The sequence below is a fragment of the Heterodontus francisci genome, chromosome 44 (assembly GCF_036365525.1).
Source record: "Heterodontus francisci isolate sHetFra1 chromosome 44, sHetFra1.hap1, whole genome shotgun sequence".
In the NCBI taxonomy this organism is placed as follows: Eukaryota; Metazoa; Chordata; class Chondrichthyes; order Heterodontiformes; family Heterodontidae; genus Heterodontus; species Heterodontus francisci.
In genome coordinates, this window is record NC_090414.1 from 13964302 (window position 1) to 13987032 (window position 22731).

The following is a 22731-nucleotide window of genomic DNA, read 5'->3' on the forward strand; positions in this document are numbered from 1 at the left end:
TGTGCGAGGAGGCTTCCAATCTGAATCGTGCAGAGACCTCTATTACGGGCAGCACTGGCACTTTGAATGGGAGGCTGATTAGACACAAACTGTTGAGAAGCAGGAACAAATTGGGGCACCACAATTATCAAGCAAATTGTGTCACTTTAATATACTGAAGGAGCTGCTGTAATGCAATGCAGGGCTCAGAGGATGAGAGAGAAAATATAATGCAGCTGACTTTGTTTGCAGTGTCCTATATTAAATATTAACTTCTGCATTTATCTTGAAACATTAGCCCTTTTACAAGAAGCACACAGATAGGCTGACAGATTTTCCACTGATGCTGGGATAAGATGATAGATGTGAACAATTTATTCTATAAATCTATTGTTTGATTTTATAGATTATACCAGTTTAAAAACTTGTTTGTTTTGGGGATTTCCTGCTCTTTAATGTTCCCCATTATAATCTGCCCAGCATCCGCAGAAACTGAACTGTTCCCAGCTAAAAGGAATGGGACAAGGAAGGTTAAATTACAAGGACGGGTTGTATTCCCTTGAGTATGGAGGACTAAGGGTGATCTAATCGAATGGTTTAAAATGATTAATAGATTCAGTAGGGTGGATAGAAAGAAACTATTTCCTCTGGTGGGGGCGGGGGGAGTCCAGAACAAGGGGGCACAGTCTTTAAAATTAGAGCCAGGCCATTCAGGGGTGATGTCAGGAAGCAATTCCTCACAGAAAGGGGAGTGGAAATCTGGAACTTTCTCCCCCCAAAAAAGGCAATTGATGCTGGGGATCAGTTGAACATTTCAAAACTGAGGCTGATAGATTTTTGTTAAATGAGGTGTTAAGGGCTATAGAACCAATAAGGGTAGATGGAGTTGAGATACAGATCAGCCATGCTCTAAGTGAATGGCAGTACAGGCTCGAGGGGCTGAATGGCCTCCTCCTGTTCCATGTTCCCAGGCCTCTGCCGACCCTGACTGGGACACACTACAGAAGGTGCAGAAATTTCTCTCCTCTATTATGGCTTAGAAGAACTTAGAGGAGTCATAGCCTAACCTCCTTTGATGCCACAAATCTTGGTATGCTATAAGAACATAAGAACTAGGAGCAGGAGTAGGCAATTCAGCCCCTCGAGTCTGCTCCGCCATTCAATACGATCATGGCTGATCTCATCTTGGCCTCAACTCCACTTTCCTGACCGTTCTCCATAACCCTTCAACTCATTACTAATTAAAAATCTGTCTATCTCCTCCTTAAATTTACCCAATGTCGCGGCATCCACCGCACTCTGGGGTCGTGAATTCCACAGACTCACGACCCTTTGAGAGAAGTAATTTCTCCTCATCTCTGTTTTAAATCTGCTACCCCTTATCCTAAAACTATGACCTCTCATTCTAGATTGTGCCACAAGAGGAAACCGTCTCTAGGTCTACTTTGTCAATCCCCTTAATCATCTTATATACCTCAATTAGATCTCCTCTCATTCTTCTAAACTCTAGAGAGTAAAGGCTTAAACTGCTCAATCTCTCTTCATAAGACAAGCCCCCCATCTCTGGAATCAACCCAGTGAACTTCCTCTGAACTGCCTCCAATGCAACTACATCCCTCCTCAAGTAAGGGGACCAAAACTGTACACAATACTCCAGGTGCGGTCTCACTAATGCCTTGTACAGTTGCAGCAACACTTCCCTACTTTTATACTCTATTCCTTTAGCAATAAATACCAAAATTCCATTTGCCTTCCTTATTACCTGCTGCACCTGCATTCTAGTTTTCTGCGATTCATGCACGAGGACACCCAAATCCCTCTGCACCGAAGCACTCTGAAGTTTCTCTCCATTTAGATAATTTGCCTTTCTATTCTTCCGACCAAAATGGATAACCTCACACTTATCCACATTAAACTCCACCTGCCAAATTTTGTCCCATTCACCTAACCTATCCATATCCATTTGTAAATTTCTTATTTCTTTATTGCAACCCCTGCTGTCCCACTCCGCCCTTCTCTTTCCCCATCGTCCTGAAAATTTACTCATTCAAGTATTTATCCAATTCCCCTTTTGAAAGTTACTATTGAATCTGCTTCCACTGCCCTTTCCAGATCACAGCAACTCACCTACAAAAAAAAAATCATCTCCCCTCCGGATATTTTGCCAATTACTGTAAATCTTGTCCTCTGGTAACTGGCCCTTCTGCCAGTGGAAACAGTTTCTCCCTATTTACTCAATCAAAACCCCTTGTGATTTTGAACACCTCTATTAAATCTCTGCCCTAAGGAGAACAGTCCACGCGTCTCCAGTCTCTCCTGGCAACATTTAGAATGGAAGCTCCCTATGTAAACTGGTCACGCTGTAATTGCACCCTCCTGCTAGCGGTGCATTGGTGCGCCTCTGCCAGGGGTATGGTGTAATTACGTGTACCCATTTTGCATAGATAGTTGCCATTATAAATGTGGCCATATGATTTAAGATAGGAAAAGTTGACAGGAAGTGTGCAGAGATCTAAAATGCTAATTATATTAAATAGCTCGATATAAAGTTAGTCCTGAAATTGCGAGAAATTATGTTCTTCGCAAGGCATTGGCAAGTTTTAGTTTAGGGAATCACAAAATCGCTTGTGTTCAGTGTATGAACATCTGTTTCGTTTGAAGCTTGAAATCTGTCTCTCCCTCTTAATTGCTCCTGTTCCCTGTCGGAGCATGGCAATTTCTGCTGTTGGATTTGCTTCGTAATTTCATGAATGAAACTGGTTTAAATGGAATTTCTTTACAGGCCTTGTCAGAATCTATTTTGACCTTCAGATGTTTCCTCTGCAAATAAGTGTGAACTATGCCAATTTGCATTAATTTAACATCACTTCAGTGCACCAAGGCCGTACAAGCAGTTCAGGACATTGTTCTAGAAATGAGTAAACCACTTGAGGATGAGGAGGTTTTTAAATTGCCGCCCTTAACCATCCACTCTCATGGCAATTGGTTTAACCCATTGAGAGCTGTGGTATAAAGTTCTTACAGGGCTTAACAGGGTAGATAATGAGAGGCTGTTTCCCCCGGCTGGAGAATCTCAAACGCAGAGTCATAGTTTCAGGATAAAGGTCAGCCATTTAGTACAGAGGTGAGGGGAAATTTCTTCACTCGGAGGGTTGTGAATCTTTGGAATTCTCTACGCCCGGAGGGCTGTGACTGCTCCATCGTTGAGTAAATTCAATTCTGAGATCGATAAACTCATGAGCACTAAGGGAATCAAGGGTTAGGGGGAATCGGGCAGAAAAGTGGAGTTGATGTAGGAGTTCAGGCATGATTGTATCAAATGGCGGAGCAGGTTTGAGGAGCTATTTGGCTACTCCCGCTCCTATTTTTTATGTTGTTATATCATGTCGAGGCTTGTTGAACGAGGCTTTATAACCTCAATCCCCAGCTTTTATTATATATCATTTGTACATGTGTATCTTTTGAATTGACAGCTGGCAGTGAACTGCATTGACTCTCCTTAGTGCAAGGATTGACCAGGGAGATGCCTCAGTAATGTGCCACAGCATTTCCTAGTGTTTTTTTAGACAGGAATTGCTCCGTTACTATATTACCCGTTGGTCTTACAGAACTGGGTTTTATCTTCGCCGAACATTATTAATGATCAGGTTTGGAATGGCAACCCAACGAGGCAGTGCTTTGTTCCATGAGGAAATGGATTAGCTGTAGATGTTTGGTGACATGGGACAGGAAGGGCTCCTGTTGGTTGATATCTTTATGGTGACAGAATGCAGAATCTGGAGAGCAATGCACCAGTCATCATTGAGAGTGACAAAGAGTGTCCTTGTGAATATGTATATGGCGTACATGTGGTATTGTGGACATCTATATTATGTATACATGTTGGCATTGTGGGTTGGACATTATGGATACATTTAGTATTGTGGGTGCATCTTATGGGTACACGTCATTATCCCTGCCGTTGGCACTCTCCCTGAGATGTACATGTTGCTTTGGAGCAAGTATTTAAAGGGTTAAGCAAAAATGGCCATCAAGTGTGCGTTGAATCTATGCTAATTGTTTTCTCATTTCCTTCTGGCAAAGGGGTGTCACCAGTACAACATTTAATAAACAATCTCCTGGCCTGCTGAGAACAATTGGATTATTGCAGAATGTAATTCTGTAAAAGACTTTGGGACGGGGAGGGGGATGTTCTGCTAATTTATTTGCTTATTTTGCCCCTGAAAGGGAACAATGGATAGCCATACTGATGAGGTTACTTGCCCCGTGTGGAGGTATGGAAATGAAACATCAAGTGCGAGTGTTGAGAGGAGAATTGTGAAAGCTGAGTGTATGGACCATTTAATATTTGTGAGACGCTGTAACAAAAGCATGATTGTACTGTGAACCGTTTTACACATTAGCATGAAAATCCTGCCAATAAATCACTTGCCATTACTAAAACCGTGGTGCAGCAAATGTATTTTTATTAATACAGCCCCAAGTCTCGGGGCTTTGGGAGACTGGCATGCAGCAGTGACCTGGTTTATTTAAACATGGTTAAACAAATTGATCTAAGTAGTTATCATATTCCTAAGACTAGAGGATATAGACCAACCCACATCAGCAGGGGCAATCTTCAGCGTGCCTTCTCTTTAAGTACGGTGTTATCTGGTGGCACAGAGCAAACGGAAATGTATGCGAGTGAGTCTGGCTAGTAGGCGGTAGTGCAAGGGTTAAAACCTCTGCACAAACACATCCACGACCACGAACACACACACTCCGTGTACAAAAATAAACGCCAATTTCATAGTAAATCCTGTCCTTTTTGCAATGACCTTCACATGTTAATGACACCGCATAGAGACATTATCCTGTTTGTCAATCTATTGCCCTGTGCTGAACATTACACTGGAAAACACTTGTTCTTTATTGTTTTATTTCTCTGTGCTTCTTTTCTTTAAGTTTACCTTTTTTTTTGGAGAGGCATTCAGCCCTGTAACGGCGAGCATCTGACTTCCAAGCTCCCAGCCACCGTCTGTCCTGCATTCCTCTGTGCCGGAACCTTGTAGTACATCTTCGGCTGCTTCTGGAGCGATGCGAGGTGTGTTGTGTTTTTTTTGCCCCCTCTTTCCAGCAGATCCCTAGAATGCAGCTCAGCTCAACACGAGCTGTTTAATAGTCAGACTCCAGAGATTCATTTATATCTGCCGGTGGCTGAAAAAAGCAGAAACAGACTCCAAAGGAACCTGCTCATTGCCTTCGAATTCTCCGATACTGGTGCTTAAGATTTCTTTCTGTCTGTTTCTCTCTCGCTCTCTCTCTATCTCTATCTCTCTGTTGCTCTCTCTTTCTGGCTGTCTGTCTCTCTGTGCCTCTGTCTCTGTTTCTTTCCCTCTCCCTCTGTCTCTCTCCCCCACCCTCTCACTCTACCTCTCTCCCTCTATCTCTATATCTCTCTCTCTATCTCTCTCTGTCTGGCTGTCTCTCACTGCCTCTCTGTCTCTCTCCACCTCTCACTGTCTCTCCCTTTCTATCTCTCTCTTTCTCCCTATTTCTATCTTTCTCTCTGTCTCTCTCTCTTTCTGTCTCTCTTTCTCTCAGTCTAGCCCAGCTACCTCAATATAAAGAGAACTTGCACAGCACTGTTGATGGCACAGACAGATCACATTCCCCCTCGGCACACCAGAGCTCTGCAGTCACAGGTTCCTCCTCCTGTCTCACTCTCCGTGCCTCCGCACCGTGACTCTGGGAACGTTCGGTCCGAGGAACCGACCGGCCTTTCATTCTTCAAATCTCAGTCATTCAGTTTATTCTTGTGCTTCCTCTGCCCTGCTTCCCTTGTTGTCAGCAGATTAACACCCATGTAATCCTGCTGCTGTTACACATGCAACCCGCAAGAATGAAAGCTCACAAACAAGAGTAGTTCTTTTCTCCTTGTTGAGGGGGAAGTGAGGTGAGAGAGCCAGTGGAGCCAGAGTTACAGAACAATTCCCCTGTAAGAAGTTGACAGGATTCAGTAAATTGGATAAATTCTTGAAAAGGAACAATTTGCAGGGCTATGGGGAAATTTAATAGCTCTTTCCAAGAGCCAGCACAGGCATGATGGGTCGAATGGCCTCCCTCTCTGCTGCATCATTCAGTGATACCTGGCCGTGGCCTTTAGGTTGAGAGGCTCACTCGTGCCAGAGGTCTGATGTCATTGGCACTGGTGTTAAATTATGAGGGCAGGTTATATAGACTTGACTTATATTCCCTCAAGTATAGAAAATTAAGGGGCGATCTAATTGAGGTGTGTAAGATGATTAAAGGATTTGATAGAGTTAGAAAGAAACTGTTTCCTCTGGTTGGGGCGGAGTGGGGGGAGGTGGTGGGGGGGAGTCCAGGCCAAGGGGGCAGAACCTTAAAATGAGAGCCAGACCGTTCAGGGGTGATGTCAGGAAGCACTTCTTCGCACAAAGTGGGGTGGAAATCGGGAACTCTCTCCCACAAGGCTCTTGAGGCTGAGGGTCAATTGAAATTTTGAAAGCTGAATGGATAGATTTTTGTAAGCAAGGGTATTAAGTGTTTTGGAACCAAGGCTTAACTCCAAGGATGGAGTTAAGATGCAGATCAGTTGTGATCTAATTGGATGGTAGAACAAGCTTGAGGAGCTGAGTGACCTCCCCTGTTCCTATCTAGCTGCAGTTGTACCATTTCTCAGAGGTTGAAGCTCAGTGATTCCCCACAATCATCAGAAGAGGAGGAGGCCATTTAGCCCCTCAAGTCTGTTCTGACATTCAGTGAGAGCATGGTTGATCTACGACCTAACTCCATAAACTGGGCGGCACAGTGGCGCAGTGGTTAGCACTGCAGCCTCACAGCTCCAGCGACCCGGGTTCAATTCTGGGTACTGCCTGTGTGGAGTTTGCAAGTTCTCCCTGTGTCTGTGTGGGTTTCCTCTGGGTGCTCCAGTTTCCTCCCACAAGCCAAAAGACTTGCAGGTTGGTAGGTAAATTGGCCATTATAAATTGCCCCTAGTATAGGTAGGTGATAGGGAAATATAGGGACAGGTGGGGATGTGGTAGGAATATGGGATTAGTGTAGGATTAGTATAAATGGGTGGTTGATGGTCGGCACAGACTCGGTGGGCCGAAGGGCCTGTTTCAGTGCTGTATCTCTAAACTAAACCCATCTTTGCTCCATGTCGCTCAATACCTTTGGGTAACAGAAATCAGTCTCAGATTTAGAATATACAATTGATCTAGCATCAATTGTAGGGGAACATTTAGGGGACAGAGATCATTGTATCATAAAGTTTAGGTTAGCTATGGAAAAGGACAAGGAACAATCCAGAGTAAGACTAATGAACTAGGGGAAAGCCAACTTCAATAAAGTAAGAATGGATCTGACCCAGGTAAATTGGAATCAAAGGTTGGCAGGCAAAATGGTAACTGAATAATGGGCTGCCTTTAAAGAGGAGATAGTTCGGGCAAAGTCAAGGTAAATTCCCACGAAGGGGGAAGGTAAGGCAAACAAATGCAGAGCTCCCTGGAGGATGAAAGAGACAGAGATTAAGATGTCAGGTGGGTAACACAACTGAGAACCAGGCGGAATATAGAAAGAGCAGAGGGGAAATGAAAAGCAAATAAGAGAAGCAAAGAGAGAGTATGAAAAGAGACTGGCAGCTAATATGAAAGGCAATCCAAAAGTCTTCAATGGGCATATAAGTAGTAAAAGGGTGGTGAAATGAGGAATGGGGCCGATTAGGAACCACAAAGGGTATTTACACATGGAGGCAGGGGGAATAGCTGAGGTATTAAATGAATACTTTGCATCTGTCTTTACCAAGGAAGAAGATGCTGTGTCATGTTGAAAGAGGAAGTCATTCAGACACTTGAAGGGTCTAAAATTGATAAGGTGGAGGTATTGGATAGGCTAGCTATACTTAAAGTTGATAAGGCACCAGGACAGGATGAGACGCATCCAAAGATACTGAGAGAAGTGAGAGTGGAAATTGCGGAGGCATTGGCCATAATTTTCCAGTCTTCCTTAGATTCAGGGGTGATGCCAGAGGACTAGAGAATCGCAAATGTTACACCCTTGTTCAAAAAAGGGTGTAAAGGTAAGTCCAGCAACTACAGGCCAATCAGTTTAACCTCGGTGGTAGGAAAGTTTCTACAAATGATAATTCAGGACAAAATTAATAGTCACTTGGGCAAATACGCGATAATTAAGGAAAGCCAGCATGGATAATGGATAATGCTGTTGATGTGGTGTACATGGACTTCCAAAAAGCATTTGATACAGTGCCACAAAACAGACTTGTGAGCAAAGTTATCGCTCATGGAATAAAAGAGACAGTAGCAATACGCATACAATATTGGCTGAGTGACAGGAAACAGAGAGTAGTGGTTAATAGATGTTTTTTGGACTGGAGGAAGGTTGATAGTGGATCGGTGTTTGGACCCTTGCTGTTCCTGATATATGTTAATGACCTAGACCTTGGTGTACAGGGTACAATTTCAAAATTTGCAGATCATACAAAACTTGGGAACATTGTAAACTGCGAGGATGATAGTGTAGAACTTCAAAAGGACATAGACAGGTTGGTGGAATGGGTGGACAAGTGGCAGATGAAGTTTAATGCAGAGAAGTGTGAAGTGATTCATTTTGGTAGGATGAATGGGGAGAGACATAAAGAGCTGGATTTACCAGCCCCTTGGCATCATGGATCATGGCGGGGAGGACCATAAGATGCTTGCACGAGCGACCCACCACGACCCACGGCGCCGAGAAGGCCCCGCCAGATATTCGCGGCGGCTGCGAGGCCTCGGTGCGGCAAGCAGCGGGGCCTTCATCAAAATATGGAAATGGGTTTACTTAAAACGCAAATGAACTTACCTGCTGCCGACGGCCGTCCCACACCGATTTTACGGCCGCCAATCACAGCTCGCGCACCTTCGGAACTCCATACGGATTTCCAAGGCAAGAAACTGGTGGGGAGGGGGAAGGACTAAAATTATCAGGGCGGGAGGTTGGGGGAGCAGGGAAAGCGTTGTTTATTGGCTGTGGGGATGGAGGGAAGGGGATGAAGGGCAAAAGTGACGAGGTTGGGGGGAAAGTTCAGGGTGGGAATAAAATTAATGTCTGTCAGATTGGCATATAAAAGAACCATTGTAGGGGGGTGGGGGGGGAGGTTGGGAAAGGGCTTCCTGCTTTTGATTCATAATTTAAAAATTTATAAGGTAATTTCCCTTTAAAGATTCAAATCTCTCATGAAGGGCTTGAAGCCCTTTAAAAATGGTGCTGGACACCGTTGATGGGGAGGTGGCAGCTGCCCCCTCTACATCATCCTGTCAGAGGAGATTTGATAGAGTCATTCAGAATCATGAGGGGGCTGGACAGAGTAGATAGGGCAAAACTGTTCCCATTGGTGGAGGGACTGAGAACAAGAGTAATTGGACAAAGCAGCAATAGTGACATGCGGGATAGCCTTTTCACACAGCGGGTGTTTAGGGTCTTGAATCAACTGCCTCGGCGTTCATGGGGGAATTGGACTGTTATCTGAAAAGAAAGACTATGCAGGGGTACGGGGAGAAGTCCAGGGAGTGGCACCATGTAAGCTGTTCTTTCAGAGAGCCGGCACAGACTTGATGCACCGAACGGCCTCCTTCTGTGCTGCAACAATTCTCTGAATTACCGTTTGGCCTTCGCGTGCCGAGATGTTTCTGAATTCTTTTGTAACCTGTCGGAAAGAAGACTGGCTCAAAACAGAAGTCTTGCCATTGGGCGGTGGAGGGGGCGAAGGGGCCTGCGGGTGGGGAAGTGGTCTTAAACATAGTCATCTCTCATTCAAGACAACATCTGGATAATTATGGCTGGTGTGGGTAGCTGGGAGGCTCATCAGAATTTCATATTACATTCCCAGTTATTAACAAGCCCCAGGCCCCTTCCCAGAGCAACCATGCAACATTTTACACAAGTGAAATGAACCTTCAGCCTCTTAAACTTTACTACTCATGGAAAAAAGAATTCAGAGAGTAGTTTAAGGACTCCTGATTAAAGGGGAAGTCTTAAAGGATGCCCGAGTTTGCCGAGAAGAAAGCAATCCTCACTTGTTTTTTTCTCTATTAACGTTGGTTTGTGTTGCTGGTTTCTCTCGCCCTTTCTGAAAGCTGGTTCGGCAGGCTCAATGCCCCACCTGGAGGCCTTGGAAAAAGTGGTCTTCAAAGCTGAAGAGCTAGACAGGAGATCTAGAAGAGGAGGGGAACAGAGTTTTACATAGGAACAAGAGGAGGCCATTCAGCCCTCGAGTCTGCTGCGCTATTCAGTTTGATCATGGCTGATCTGATTCTTCGCTCCACTTAGCTGCCTTAGATCCATATCCCTTGATACCCATTTTATATCAAATTATTTTTATAGTAAAAATTGCGATGAAGGCGTTGTAACTCTGATAGCGCATTGCACTTTACCCCTCCGTTGGTGGGTAACACTTTACCCTCTGATAGTGGGTAACACTTCTGACCCGATTGTTTTTGAGTTACATGACCCCAAATCTCTCTCGTTCAATGCTCTACATTAATCGGGATATCCTGGCAGAATCACAGTCACTGAGTAAAACAGCAAAGGTATGTTAGACTCTTTACAAGGGAAAGTCAATTCTTCAGTCAGACCTGGAGAATCCCACCCTCCCGCCCCGAGTGTGAGCTGTATCCCACCCTCCCGCCCCCAGTGTGAGCTGTATCCCACCCTCCCGCCCCGAGTGTGAGCTGTATCCCATCCTCCCGCCCCGAGTGTGAGCAGAATCCCACCCTCCCACCCCGAGTGTGAGCTGTATCCCATCCTCCCGCCCCGAGTGTGAGCAGAATCCCACCCTCCCACCCCGAGTGTGAGCTGTATCCCATCCTCCCGCCCCGAGTGTGAGCAGAATCCCACCCTCCCACCCCGAGTGTGAGCTGTATCCCATCCTCCCGCCCCGAGTGTGAGCAGAATCCCACCCTCCCGCCCCCAGTGTGAGCTGTATCCCACCCTCCCGCCCCGTGTGAGCTGTATCCCATCCTCCCGCCCCGAGTGTGAGCAGAATCCCACCCTCCCACCCCGAGTGTGAGCAGAATCCCACCCTCCCACCCCGAGTGTGAGCTGTATCCCACCCTCCCGCCCCGAGTGTGAGCTGTATCCCACCCTCCCGCCCCGAGTGTGAGCTGTATCCCATCCTCCCGCCCCGAGTGTGAGCAGAATCCCACCCTCCCACCCCGAGTGTGAGCTGTATCCCATCCTCCCGCCCCGAGTGTGAGCAGAATCCCACCCTCCCGCCCCGAGTGTGAGCTGTATCCCACCCTCCCACCCCGAGTGTGAGCTGTATCCCACCCTCCCGCCCCGAGTGTGAGCAGTATCCCACCCTCCCTCCCCGAGTGTGAGCAGAATCCCACCCTCCCGCCCCGAGTGTGAGCAGTATCCCACCCTCCCGCCCCGAGTGTGAGCAGTATCCCACCCTCCCGCCCCGAGTGTGAGCTGTATCCACCCTCCCGCCCCGAAGGTGAGCAGTATCCCACCCTCCCGCCCCGAGTGTGAGCAGTATCCCACCCTTCTGCACCGAGTGTGAGAAAAACACTACCCTTTTGTCAAATGGGCCATTGTCAGGCACAAGAGTCTCGATCCTGTGTGTCCATCCTGTTCCATGGCAGAACTAGGATCAAAGGTTGGGTGAGGGTGGCAGGGGGGATTATTTCAGAGGAAAGGTCCAGGGAGCGGTCAAAGGATCTTTGGGGTGAAAGGATTTGGGCAGGGTCACAGGATTTGTGGGGGGTGTTGAAGGGGTGAACGGGGTTGATTTGGGTTTGGTCGAAGAAATGAGCAGGACTGCAGGATCGGGGTTGACCGATTGAAGGGGGGAGCATGGGATTGTGGGGTTATCAAAGGATTGGGGGGTGTCAAGGGATTAGAGGGGGACTTAGATTCTCAGGTGTTCGTAGGATTGGGGGGAGGTTAAAGGATTTGTTGGTGTCAAAGGATTAAGGGGCTCATCGGATTGGTGGGGTTCAAAGTTCAGATTTAGTCACAATGACATCTTCCAAATGTTCTGTTGTCTTTTGCGCTCGGGATCGGGATTAGGAATCCAAAAACGTAAATTAGTTGCTATGAGCTTTGACCAAGTTATGTCCTACAAAAATGGTCGACCCCAAAGTGAGAAAGGCTATCGTGAAGCCACTGGCTTTGCTACAGCTCTGAATCTTTTGATCACCGACCTAACCCATTCTTAAATGTTTACATAGGTCCTTCTCCAGTCACAGGCAGTGACTGTGCACTCCGCAGCTTCATAACCCTCTGTGTAAAAAAGACTCTCCTGCTCACTATCCTGATACTTAATAGAATATTCAACACAGAAACAGGCCATTTGGCCCATCTGCTCAATGCTGGTGTTTATGCGCCACACGAGCCTCCTCCCGTCCCTCTCCATCTCCCCCCATCAACATATTCTTCTATTCCTTTCTCCCTCATGTGTTTATCCAGCCTCCCCTTAGACACATCAATACTGTTCACCTCAACCACTCCCTGTGGTAGCGAGTTCCACATTTTCCCCACTCTCTGGATAAAGAAGTTTCTCCTGAATTCCCAATTAGATTTATTAGTGACTATCTGATATTGATGGCCCCGAGTTTTGGACTGCCCCATAAGTGGAAAGGCTCTATCTGTGTCTGCTCTATCAAACCCCTTCATAACTTTAAAGACCTCTATCAGGTGTCCCCTCAGACTTTTTTCTAGAGAAAAGAGCCTCAGCCTGTTCAGCCTTTCCTGATAATTATAACCTTCAATTCTGTTTCATCCTTTTAAGTCTTTTTGCACCCTCTCCAGTGCCTCTTTATCATTTTTGTAGTATGGAGACCAGAACTGTTCACAGTACTTACATCAGTGTCCCCTCCTTCAAGACCCCTTAAGCACTGGAAGCAGTCCATTCCATTCCTTCGTGATTTTATATACCTCTATCAACATGCTCGGCCACCTGCTCAATGTGCGGGCACAGTACGGGATAAGCAATGTCACATCACAGAGTAGCAGCTTAAAATGCCCTTTTGGGATAGTTTGCTGTCGGGTAATATAACTGGGAGAAGCAAGTGTTTTAAGCTTATGAACAGACAATGGGATAGGAGGTGTGTCTATGAGCCTATTTACTTTGTTATAAAAGACTGGACTGCTGCAGAAAAGACCAAAATTCAGGGAGTACTGCAGTATTGTGATTATCAATTGATAAATCCCAGTACCCGTTTTAAAAGGAATACGCAATATCTGATAAATCTGGATATTGGACAGACAGATAATTAGGGAAATTCCTCTGGATTTAGGTGCTTCAGTATCATTAGAAATATTGAAACCTGTAATGTTTGTGTTGTTTCCTTCAAAGATTTTCATTCAGAGACCTCTGCTTTATATTTTATTTTCCTGATTGCGAGTCCGTCGTAGGTGCTGTCTTTTGGATAAGACGTTAAACCGAGGTCCTGTCTGCCCTCTTCAGTGGACCTAAAACATCCCATGTCCACTCTGTGAAGAGTATAGGAGCTCTCCCTGATGACCTGGGCCAAAACTTGTCAGTCAAACAATATCACTAAAACAAGATCACATTTCTGTTTGTGGGATCCTCCCGTGTGCAAATTGGCTGCTGTGTTTAAATAAATAAATCCCACAATAGTAATAATAATCTCCATCCCAGAATACTTAAGGAAGTGGACCTTGAAATAGTAGATGCATTGCTGGTCATTATTCAAAAATCTATAGGCTCTGGAACAGTTCCAACGGATTGGAGGGTAGCTAATGTAACCCCACTATTTAAGAAAGGAGGCAGAGAGAAAACAGGGAATTATAGACCGGTTAGCCTGACATCAGTAGTGGGGAAAATGCTAGAGTCCATTATAAAAGATGTAATAGCAGAGCACTTGGAAAACAATGACAGGATCGGACAAAGTCAACATGAATTTACGAAAGGGAAATCATACTTGACAAATCTACTGGAATTTTTTGAGGATGTAACTGGTAGAATAGATAAGGGAGAGCCAGTGGATGTGGTGTATTTGGACTTTCAGAAGGCTTTCAATAAGATCCCACATAAGAGATTAGCATGCAAAATTAAAGCACACGGGATTGGGGGTAGTATATTGTGATGGATAGAGAACTGGTTGGCAGACAGGAAACTAAGAGGAGGAATAAACAGGTCTTTTTCCGAATGGCAGGCAGTGACTAATGGAGTACCGCAGGGATCAGTGCTAGGACCCCATCTATTCACAATATATATTCATGATATAGATGAGGGAATTAAATGGAAGATATCCAAGTTTGCAGATAACACAAAACTGGGTGGGAGTTTGAGCTGTGAGGAGGATGCAGAGAAGCTCCAGTGTGATTTGGACAGGTTTAGTGAGTGGGCAAATACATGGCAGATGCCGTATAATGTGGATAACTGTAAGGTTATCCATTTTAGTGGCAAAAACAGAAAGGCAGATTATTATCTGAACGGTTATAGATTGGGAAAGGGGGAGGTGCAGCGAGACCTGGGTGTCATTGTGCACCAGTCGCTGAAAGTAAGCATGCAACTGCAGGGGGCAGTTAAGAAGCCAAATGGTATGTTGACCTTCATAGCGAGAGGATTCGAGTACAGGAGCAAGGATGTCTTGCTGCAATTATACAAGGCCTTGGTGAGATCACATCTGGAGTATTGTGTGCAGTTTTGGTCTCCTTATCTGAGAAAGGATGTTCTTGCTATGGAGGGAGTGCAGCAAAGGTTCACCAGACTGATTCCTGGGATGGCAGGATTGACTTATGAAGAGAGATTGGGTCGATTAGGCTTGTATTCGCTAGAGTTTAGAAGAATGAGAGGGGATCTCATAGAAACCTACAAAATTCTAACAGGACTGGACAGACTAGATGCAGGAAGGAAGATCCCGATGGCGGGGAATCCAGGACGAGGGGTCGCAATGTAAGGATATGGGGTAAGCCATTTAGGAGGGATTTCTTCACCCAGAGAGTGGTGAACCTGTAGAATTCTCTACCACGGAAAGCAGTTGAGGCCAAATCATTAAATACATTCAAGAAAGAGTTAGATATAGTTCTTAGGGCTAAAGGAATCAAAGGATACGGGAGAAAGCGGGAACAGGGTACTGAGTTTGGACGATCAGCCATGATCGTATTGAATGGCGGTGCAGGCTCGAAGGGCCGAGTGGCCTACTCCTATTTTCTATGTTTCCTACATTAAAGCAGTGGCTGCATTTCAAAAAATACTTCATTGGATGAGGTTGTGAAAGGCACTATAAAAATTCAAGAATTTCTTCCCTTCATGAGAATATATGAAGGACGGACACTTAGAAAAAATTGTAAGCATCTTTAACATCGGTTTTCCTTTTGTTTCTGTTAATGTTCCTTCTTAACAAGCAGAATGAAATTGAGCAATGAGTGCTGCTCCCACGCTGGCTCGGGGAGTTTCTTTATCCAGTGGCTGAGTCATATTGCTGGTTCAGCAATAAGGGATGTACCAAGGGGAAGATCAGCCAGCTCCCTGACGCTGATCATCATTCAGCAAGCCCACTAGAAGTGCTGTGTGTGGATGTTGGGTGAGAGCTGGTTCTGCAGTGAGGCAGAAAGGTGACCAAGTACCCAACACAACTGATGGGGTGGGGGGTGGGGGGTTACAGGGGAATCCTACAGCTTATATCATGAGTTGGAACTTTCGAAGAGATCACCAGTGAATGAGTTGTGTTGTAATTGGTTCCTGGATATACATCTCTATCTTTCTGTAGCTCTCTGTCTCTCCCTTTCTTGCTCTCTTTCTCTGTGTATCTCTCTCTGTCTCTCTCTCTCCCCATCTCTCTCTCTCTCTCTGTTTCACTCTACCTCTGCCTCTCTTTATCTCTCTGTCTGTCCCTCTGCCTGTCTCTCTCTCCCTCTCCCTCTCTGTCTGTCTCTGTGCCTCTGTCTATTTCTGTATCTCTCTGTCTGCTCTTTCTGTCTCTCTCTTGCTCCTCCTCTGTCTATCTCTCTCTCTCTCTCTCTGTCTTTCTCTTTCTCTCTGTCTGTCTATCTTGCCCTCTCTCTGTCCCCTTCTCTTTCTGCCTTGAAGCTGTAAGAAATTGAATGAACAAAAGATGTGCATTTATGCAGTGTCTTTCATGATCTCAGGACATCCCAAAGTACTTTACATCCAATTAAATACTTTTGAAGTGTAGTCACCTTTGTAATGTAGGAAACACAGAAGCCAATTTGTACACAGCAAGATCCCATAAACAGCAACGTGATAGAACATAGAACAGTACAGGCCCTTCGGCCCACGATGTTGTGCCGAACCTTTAACCTACTCTAAGATCTAAGTAACTACCTACCCTTCATTCTACTATCATTCATGTACCTATCCAAGAGTCGCTTAAATGCCCCTAATGTACCTGCTTCTACTACCACCGCTGGCAGAGCATTCCACGCACCCACCACTCTCTGTGTAAAGAACCTACCTCTGACATCTCCCCGAAACCTTCCTCCAATCACCTTAAAATTATGCCCCCTGGTGATAGCCCTTTCCGCCCTGGGAAAAAGTCTCTGACTATCCACTCTATCTATGCCTCTCATCATCTTGTACCCCTCTGTCAAATCACCTCTCATCCTTCTTCGCTCCAATGAGAAAAGCTCTAGCTCCCTCAATCTTTCTTCGTAGGACATGCCCTCCAGTCCAGGCAGCATCCTGGTAAATCTCCTCTGCACCCTCTCTAAAGCTTCCACATCCTTCCTATAATGAGGCGACCAGAACTGAACACAATATTCCAAGTGTGGTCGAACCAGGGCCTTATAGAGCTGCAGCATAACCTTGCGGCTCTTAAACTCAATCCCCCTGTTAATGAAAGCCAACACACCATACGCCTTCTTAACAACCCTATCAACTTGGGTGGCAACTTTGAGCGATCTATGGACATGGACCCCAAGATCCCTCTGTTCCTCCACACTACCAAGAATCCTGTCTTTAAGCCTGTATTCCACATTCAAATTCGACCTTCCAACATGAATCACTTCACACTTTTCCAGCTTGAACTCCATCTGCCACTTCTCAGCCCAGCTCTGCATCCTGTCAATGTCCCGTTGCAACCTACAACAGCCTTCCACACTATCCACAACTCCAGCAACCTTCGTGTCATCGGCAAACTTGCTAACCCAGCCTTCCACTTCCTCATCCAAGTCATTTATAAAAATCACAAAGAGCAGAGGTTCCAGAACAGATCCTTGTGGAACACCACTGGTCACCGAGCTCCATGCTGAATACTTTCCATCTACGACCACCCTCTGACTTCTATGGGCCAGCCAATTTTGTATCCAGACAGCCAACTTTCCCTGAATCCCATGCCAGATAATCTGTTTTTAGTGATGTTGATTGAAGGATAAATATTGGCCCAGGACACTGGGGAGAACTTTCCTGCTCTTCGAAACGGTGCCACAGGATCATTTCAGTCAACCTCCGAGAACATACAGGGTCTTGGTTTAACATCTCATCCAGAAGACGACACCTCTGACAGTGTGGCACAGCACTCACTGGGAGTGTTAACATTAATTGTACACATTTGAAGCCCCGCTTGTGTTTTGTTGATCACTTAATTCGATCAAAATTCAATAAATTATGTTTCCTTTTATAAAAGGAACTCAAATTAGGAAGAGGAAAGAGTGTTCCCTTTCCGCCCCCATCATCTGTTTCTGAAATTCCCAAAACACAGAATAAAAAGTTACAACTTTTGTAATAGGCCTTCTCCTTTCTCACATAAACCCTATCAATTATTGGGAAAAGTTGACAGAGATGGAAATCGGGTTGAATCGACAGGATGTGCTTCCCAACATTAGATTTTTTTTAATAAGATGTGGCTAGACATTCCTAGCTTGTTTTAGTTCTGCAGACATGACTGTTTACTTCAGTGCAATAGGAACAGAAGAATTAATCACATTTAATCACGTACGGGAAAGATGTGCTCAGGAGCTATCCAATTCACACTCTACAAGGCATGGGGGGGTCAGTATTACACAGACTAGTTGTAGAAAGAGCTGCCACCAAAACGTTATCTACTCTCCTCTCACCCACAGCTCCTGTCTCTCGAATGGATCACAAAGAAACACCTATAAACTGTCTTTATTATAGGTTTTTTTTGTGACTCCTATAAACATCACTGACCTGTTTTTGACAGCCTTGTCAGCTGGTGGCAGCTTGGTCAATGGAAAGAAGGTCATCTCAGTTTCTTTTGAGGCAGTCGCTGCTGTTTTGTGGGCAGCAGTTAATCTGCTTTGGGTGCTGCTGATGGAGGGGGAAATATTTTGCCAGGACATCGGGAGAGCTCTCTGCCGTCCTTCGAATAAGATCATCTCCATACATCTTCGCTTTAATGTCTCATCTGAAAGAAGACACCTGCAACAGTGCAGGCCCCCTCAGTGCTACCTCCTCCGACAGTGCAGCACTCCCTCAGAACTGCTGCTATGACAGTGCAGCGCTCCCTCAGAACTGATCCTATGACAGTGCAGCGCTCCCTCAGTACTGTCTCTGACAGCTCAGTGCTCCCGCGGTCCTACCCCTCTGACCGTGCTCCCTTCGTACTACCCCCTCCAACAGTGCAGCGCTCCCTCAGTACTGTCTCTCCGACAGTGCTAACCCTTCAACAGCGCAGCACTCCCTCAGTGCGATTATGGACTGAAGTCTGTAGAGTGGGGCCCAGGACCCGCTGAGCCAAACTGACACCGGAAGAATAGCTTTGCACCTTTTTTTTTTTGCCAGTTTGTTAGCTTGCCCTGAATGTTAAGGGAAGTCGGTTGCACTGAGCTGAACAGAGATGTTGAACTGATGTTGAGTACCTAAAGCCTTTGAATTAAAAAGAAAGCCTTGAATGATCATTGTCTCACCTCCAAACCACAATCTCTCTCTTCATTTTGTGACTTAAGAATTCAACAAAAAAGGGGCGTTGATGTGTTTAAGGGGAAGCTGGATAAACACATGAGGGAGAAAGGAATAGAAGGAGATGCTGATAGGGATCTATGATGAAGTGAGGTGGGAGGAAGTTTGTGTGGCGCATAAACACTGGCATAGAGCAGATGGGCGAAAAGATCTGTTTCTGTGCTGTAAATGCTATGTAATTCTATGTAAAGTGAGGTAATTGAGATGTGAGCTTCCTGATGGTTGAATTAACAATAATTGCAGAATGTTGTGCTGAAATGATTACAGATCCACTGCATACATTCACTGTCTGTATCTATTAATACACAGAGTTTATTTTTGCATGTTTATTTGACAGCTTTTTTTTAATAAACATTTTTCTTCTATTAGCTACATGAAGTAAATGAGATGGCATATGGTTAGAGTTACCGATATTTGGTTTGTCTAGTGCTTGTTGAACAAGCCATCTCGATTTCAATTTATTCTACGTTACAGGGAGCTCAGAAGTATTTAAAATAATTGGCAAAAGAACCGGGCGGGGCGGGTGGGGGGTGGGGGGGGTGATAGATGCGAAGTTTTGTTTTCCGTAGTGAGTTGTAATCCGGAATGCACTGCCTGATGTCAAATGCCTCTGTTCAATCTCCCGTTAACCTCCTGTGCTCCCAGTTCTCTGTCTCAGCTCATCTACTGCTCAAACTCTTAGCCATGCCTTTGTTACCTCTGGGCTTGACTATTCCAACGCGCTCCTGGCCAGTCTCCCACATTCTACCCTCCATAAACTTCAGCTCATCCAAAACTCAGCTGCCCATGTCTTAACTGGCAGCAAGTCCCATTCACCCATCACCCCACATGCTCGCTGACCTCTGTTGGCTCCTGGTCAAACAACATCTTAATTTAAAATTTCTCATCCTTGTTTCCAAATCCCTCCATGGTCTCGCCCCTCCCTATCTCTGTAATCTCCTCCAGCCCCACAACCCTCCGAGATCTCTGCGCTCCCCTAATTCTGGCCTCTTGAGGATCCCTGATTTTAAATGTTCCACCATTGGTTACCTTCAGTTACCTAGGCCCTAAGCTCTGGAATACCCTCCCTACACCTGTCCGCCTTTCCACCTCGCTTTCCTCCTTTAAAACCTACTTCTTTGACCAAGCTTTTGTCATCTGACTTAATATCTCCTTTTGTGGCTCGGTGTCATATTTTGTTTTATAATGGGCCTGTGAAGCACCTTGGGACGTTTTATTACATTAAAGGCACTATATAAATACAAGTTGTTGTTGTTGTTGTTCTCTAGTCTCTCCATGTAACTGAAGTCCCACATCTCTGGTACCATTCTTCTAAATCTCCTCTGCTCCTTTGCCTGAAAGTGTGGTGCCCATAATTGGGCACAGTACACCAGCTGGTGCCTAACCAGTAATTTATCAAGGTTTTGAATAACTTCCTTGCTCTTATACGCTACCATGCCTGAATTTATAAACGCCCAGGATCTCGTACTTTTTTAAACAACCTTCTCAACTTGTCTTGCCAGCTTCAAAGATTTGTGTCCATACACCACCAGGTCTCTCTGTTCCTGCACCCCCTTTCAAATTGTATCGTTTAGTTTATATTGTTGATAAATGTAGTAGCAGTCTAAGGGCATGAAATAAACAGCAAGACTCATCATCTGTGAAGGAAAGGAAAATTGATGGAGGGGATTTTCCTCTGTAAATTTAAAGTGCCCTCCACTTGTCCAAGAACAGGCTTGCTGTGATTTCATAAGGTGACCTTTGTTTAGTCTTCCTTATGGACCAGTATTGCTAGTTTGAACAGACTTCCAATTAACTTACAGGGGTTAAGAAATAGTCAGCACATTCCCACTGGTGGTGTGTTGAATGGTGAATGGGAGCGGGTCATTCCGCCTTGAACCAGAGTCCCAGAGCTGACAGCTTCCTTTCTGTGGTGGCTTCTCTGAGCTCGATGTTGCCAAGGAGCCCATTTTTAAATGCATTTGCTTTTCAAAAGTGCAGCACGGTGGTGTGAATTACATAACTATCTGTCAGAAAAACATTTCAAGGCTGTGTTCCATCTCGGGTTGAGATATTTTATAAATTATTTCAGCATCCTTCTTGCTGTTTGAGGATATTTTATCTGTTCCGTATGTTCTATACTTCTAATGTGTGTGAGTGAATTCTCCATCAGAATTTATACAGCAATGCCAGATGCCCATGTCACCTAAACAAGATTGCTTGACGTCCTATGTAATGTAGTCCATCAGTGTTGTTATAAATTATCTCCCATTACTGCAACAGAGAACAGCTCGTGGGTGAAGACTGTTTCCTAGTGAATATCAGTGTGCTGATGTGTGTGTGCATGTTAATTGATAGCATGCAAGACCCAGTGAATTTAATACAACAATATAACGTCTGGTTTCAGGCACTGGGAGACCACTCAAAGGCCTTGTGGTTTGATCTGCCCAGTTCTATACTGCATTGCAGGCACTGGGAGTAGTGGAGAGTTATCCTGTGTCCTGTGCGTCACTAATTCTTGTCTATCCAGTACTCTGTATTCTCCATGGTGCCTGCTCCCGCAGCGCAACACTGCCCCCCCCCCCCCACCCCCGGCCATCGCGATCCACAGCGAACCATTGGACAATGGTAGCCTTCTCTCAGCAAGGCCAGACATCGACAAGGAAACTCAGCATCGCCTCCAATGTGCCAGCACAGCCTTCGGTCATCTGAGGAAAAGAGTGTTTGACGACAACGACCTCAAACCTGGCGCCAAGCTCATGGTCTACAAGGCCGCAGTGTTACCTGCCCTCCTGTATGCGTCGGACACATGGACACTGTACAGCAGACATCTCAAAGCCCTGGAGAGATATCACTAGCGGTTCCTCCGCAAGATGCTGCAAAATCAGTGGCAGGACGGGCACTCCAATATCAGGCCTCTTCTCTCAGGCCAACATCCCCAGTATCGAGGCACTGGTCATGGCTAGTAATTTACATTGGACGGGTCACATCGTCCGCATGCCTGACACAAGTCTTCCAAAACAAGCTTTCTACTCCGAGCTCTGTCACGACAAGGGGCTACCAGGAGGGCAGAGGAAATGCTGCAAGGATGTCCCTAAAGCCTCCCTGAAAAAATGTGACATCTTCACTGATTCGTGGGAATCTCTTGCCCGAGACCACCCAAAATGGAGAAGAAGCATCCGCGAAGGTGCCAGCCAGTTCGAACAACATCGACATGTTCAGGCAGCGACCAAGTGCAAACAGCAGAAGAAGCGTTCGGGAATTTGAGCATCCCATTCACTTGCCTCACCGAACACCACCTGCCCCACCTGTGGCAGAGTGTGTGGATCCAGAACTGGACTATTCAGTCACTTAAGGACCCACAACCCTGGAGTGGAAGAAAGTCATCCTCGTTCCCGAGGGACTGCCTCAGAAGAGAAAGAAAGAAAAAGACTTATATTTATTTAGCAACTTCCACTTCCTCAAGACTTCCCAAAGCACTTTACATCCAATGAAATACTTTTGAAGTTTAGTCACTGTTGTAATGTAGGAATTACGACGGACAATTTGCTTACAGCAAGATCCCACAAACTGCAACATGATACTAACCAGTGATGGAGTGATGTTGGTTGAAAAATGAATATTGGCCATGACACCAGGAAGATCATGCTTGTCTTCAAAATAGCACCATGGGATTCTTTATGTCCACCTGAGAGGGCAGACGGGGTCTCAGTTTGACTGACATCTCATCTGAGAGACAGCACCTCGGACAGTGCAGCACCACCTCAGTACTGCACTGGAGTGTCAGCCTGAATTTTTATTCTCAAGTCTCTGGTTTAGGGCTCAAACGCACAATCTCCTGACTCAGAGGAGAGTGTGAC

The 22731-nt window shown here is 45.6% G+C and overlaps 2 protein-coding genes across 6 annotated transcripts in view; one reads left to right on the forward strand and one right to left on the reverse strand.

The window, feature by feature from the left end:
- The window catches only part of lrfn4a (leucine rich repeat and fibronectin type III domain containing 4a), a 39359-nt gene extending 33541 nt beyond the window's left edge, over positions 1 to 5818 (reverse strand). The window contains exon 1 of the mRNA XM_068021727.1: positions 4929 to 5818. The gene's annotated coding sequence lies outside the window, so the exon portion shown is untranslated. The remainder of the gene's footprint in view (positions 1 to 4928) is intronic.
- The window catches only part of LOC137355917 (pyruvate carboxylase, mitochondrial-like), a 1077083-nt gene that overhangs the window by 606254 nt on the left and 448098 nt on the right, over positions 1 to 22731 (forward strand). The window lies entirely within an intron of this gene.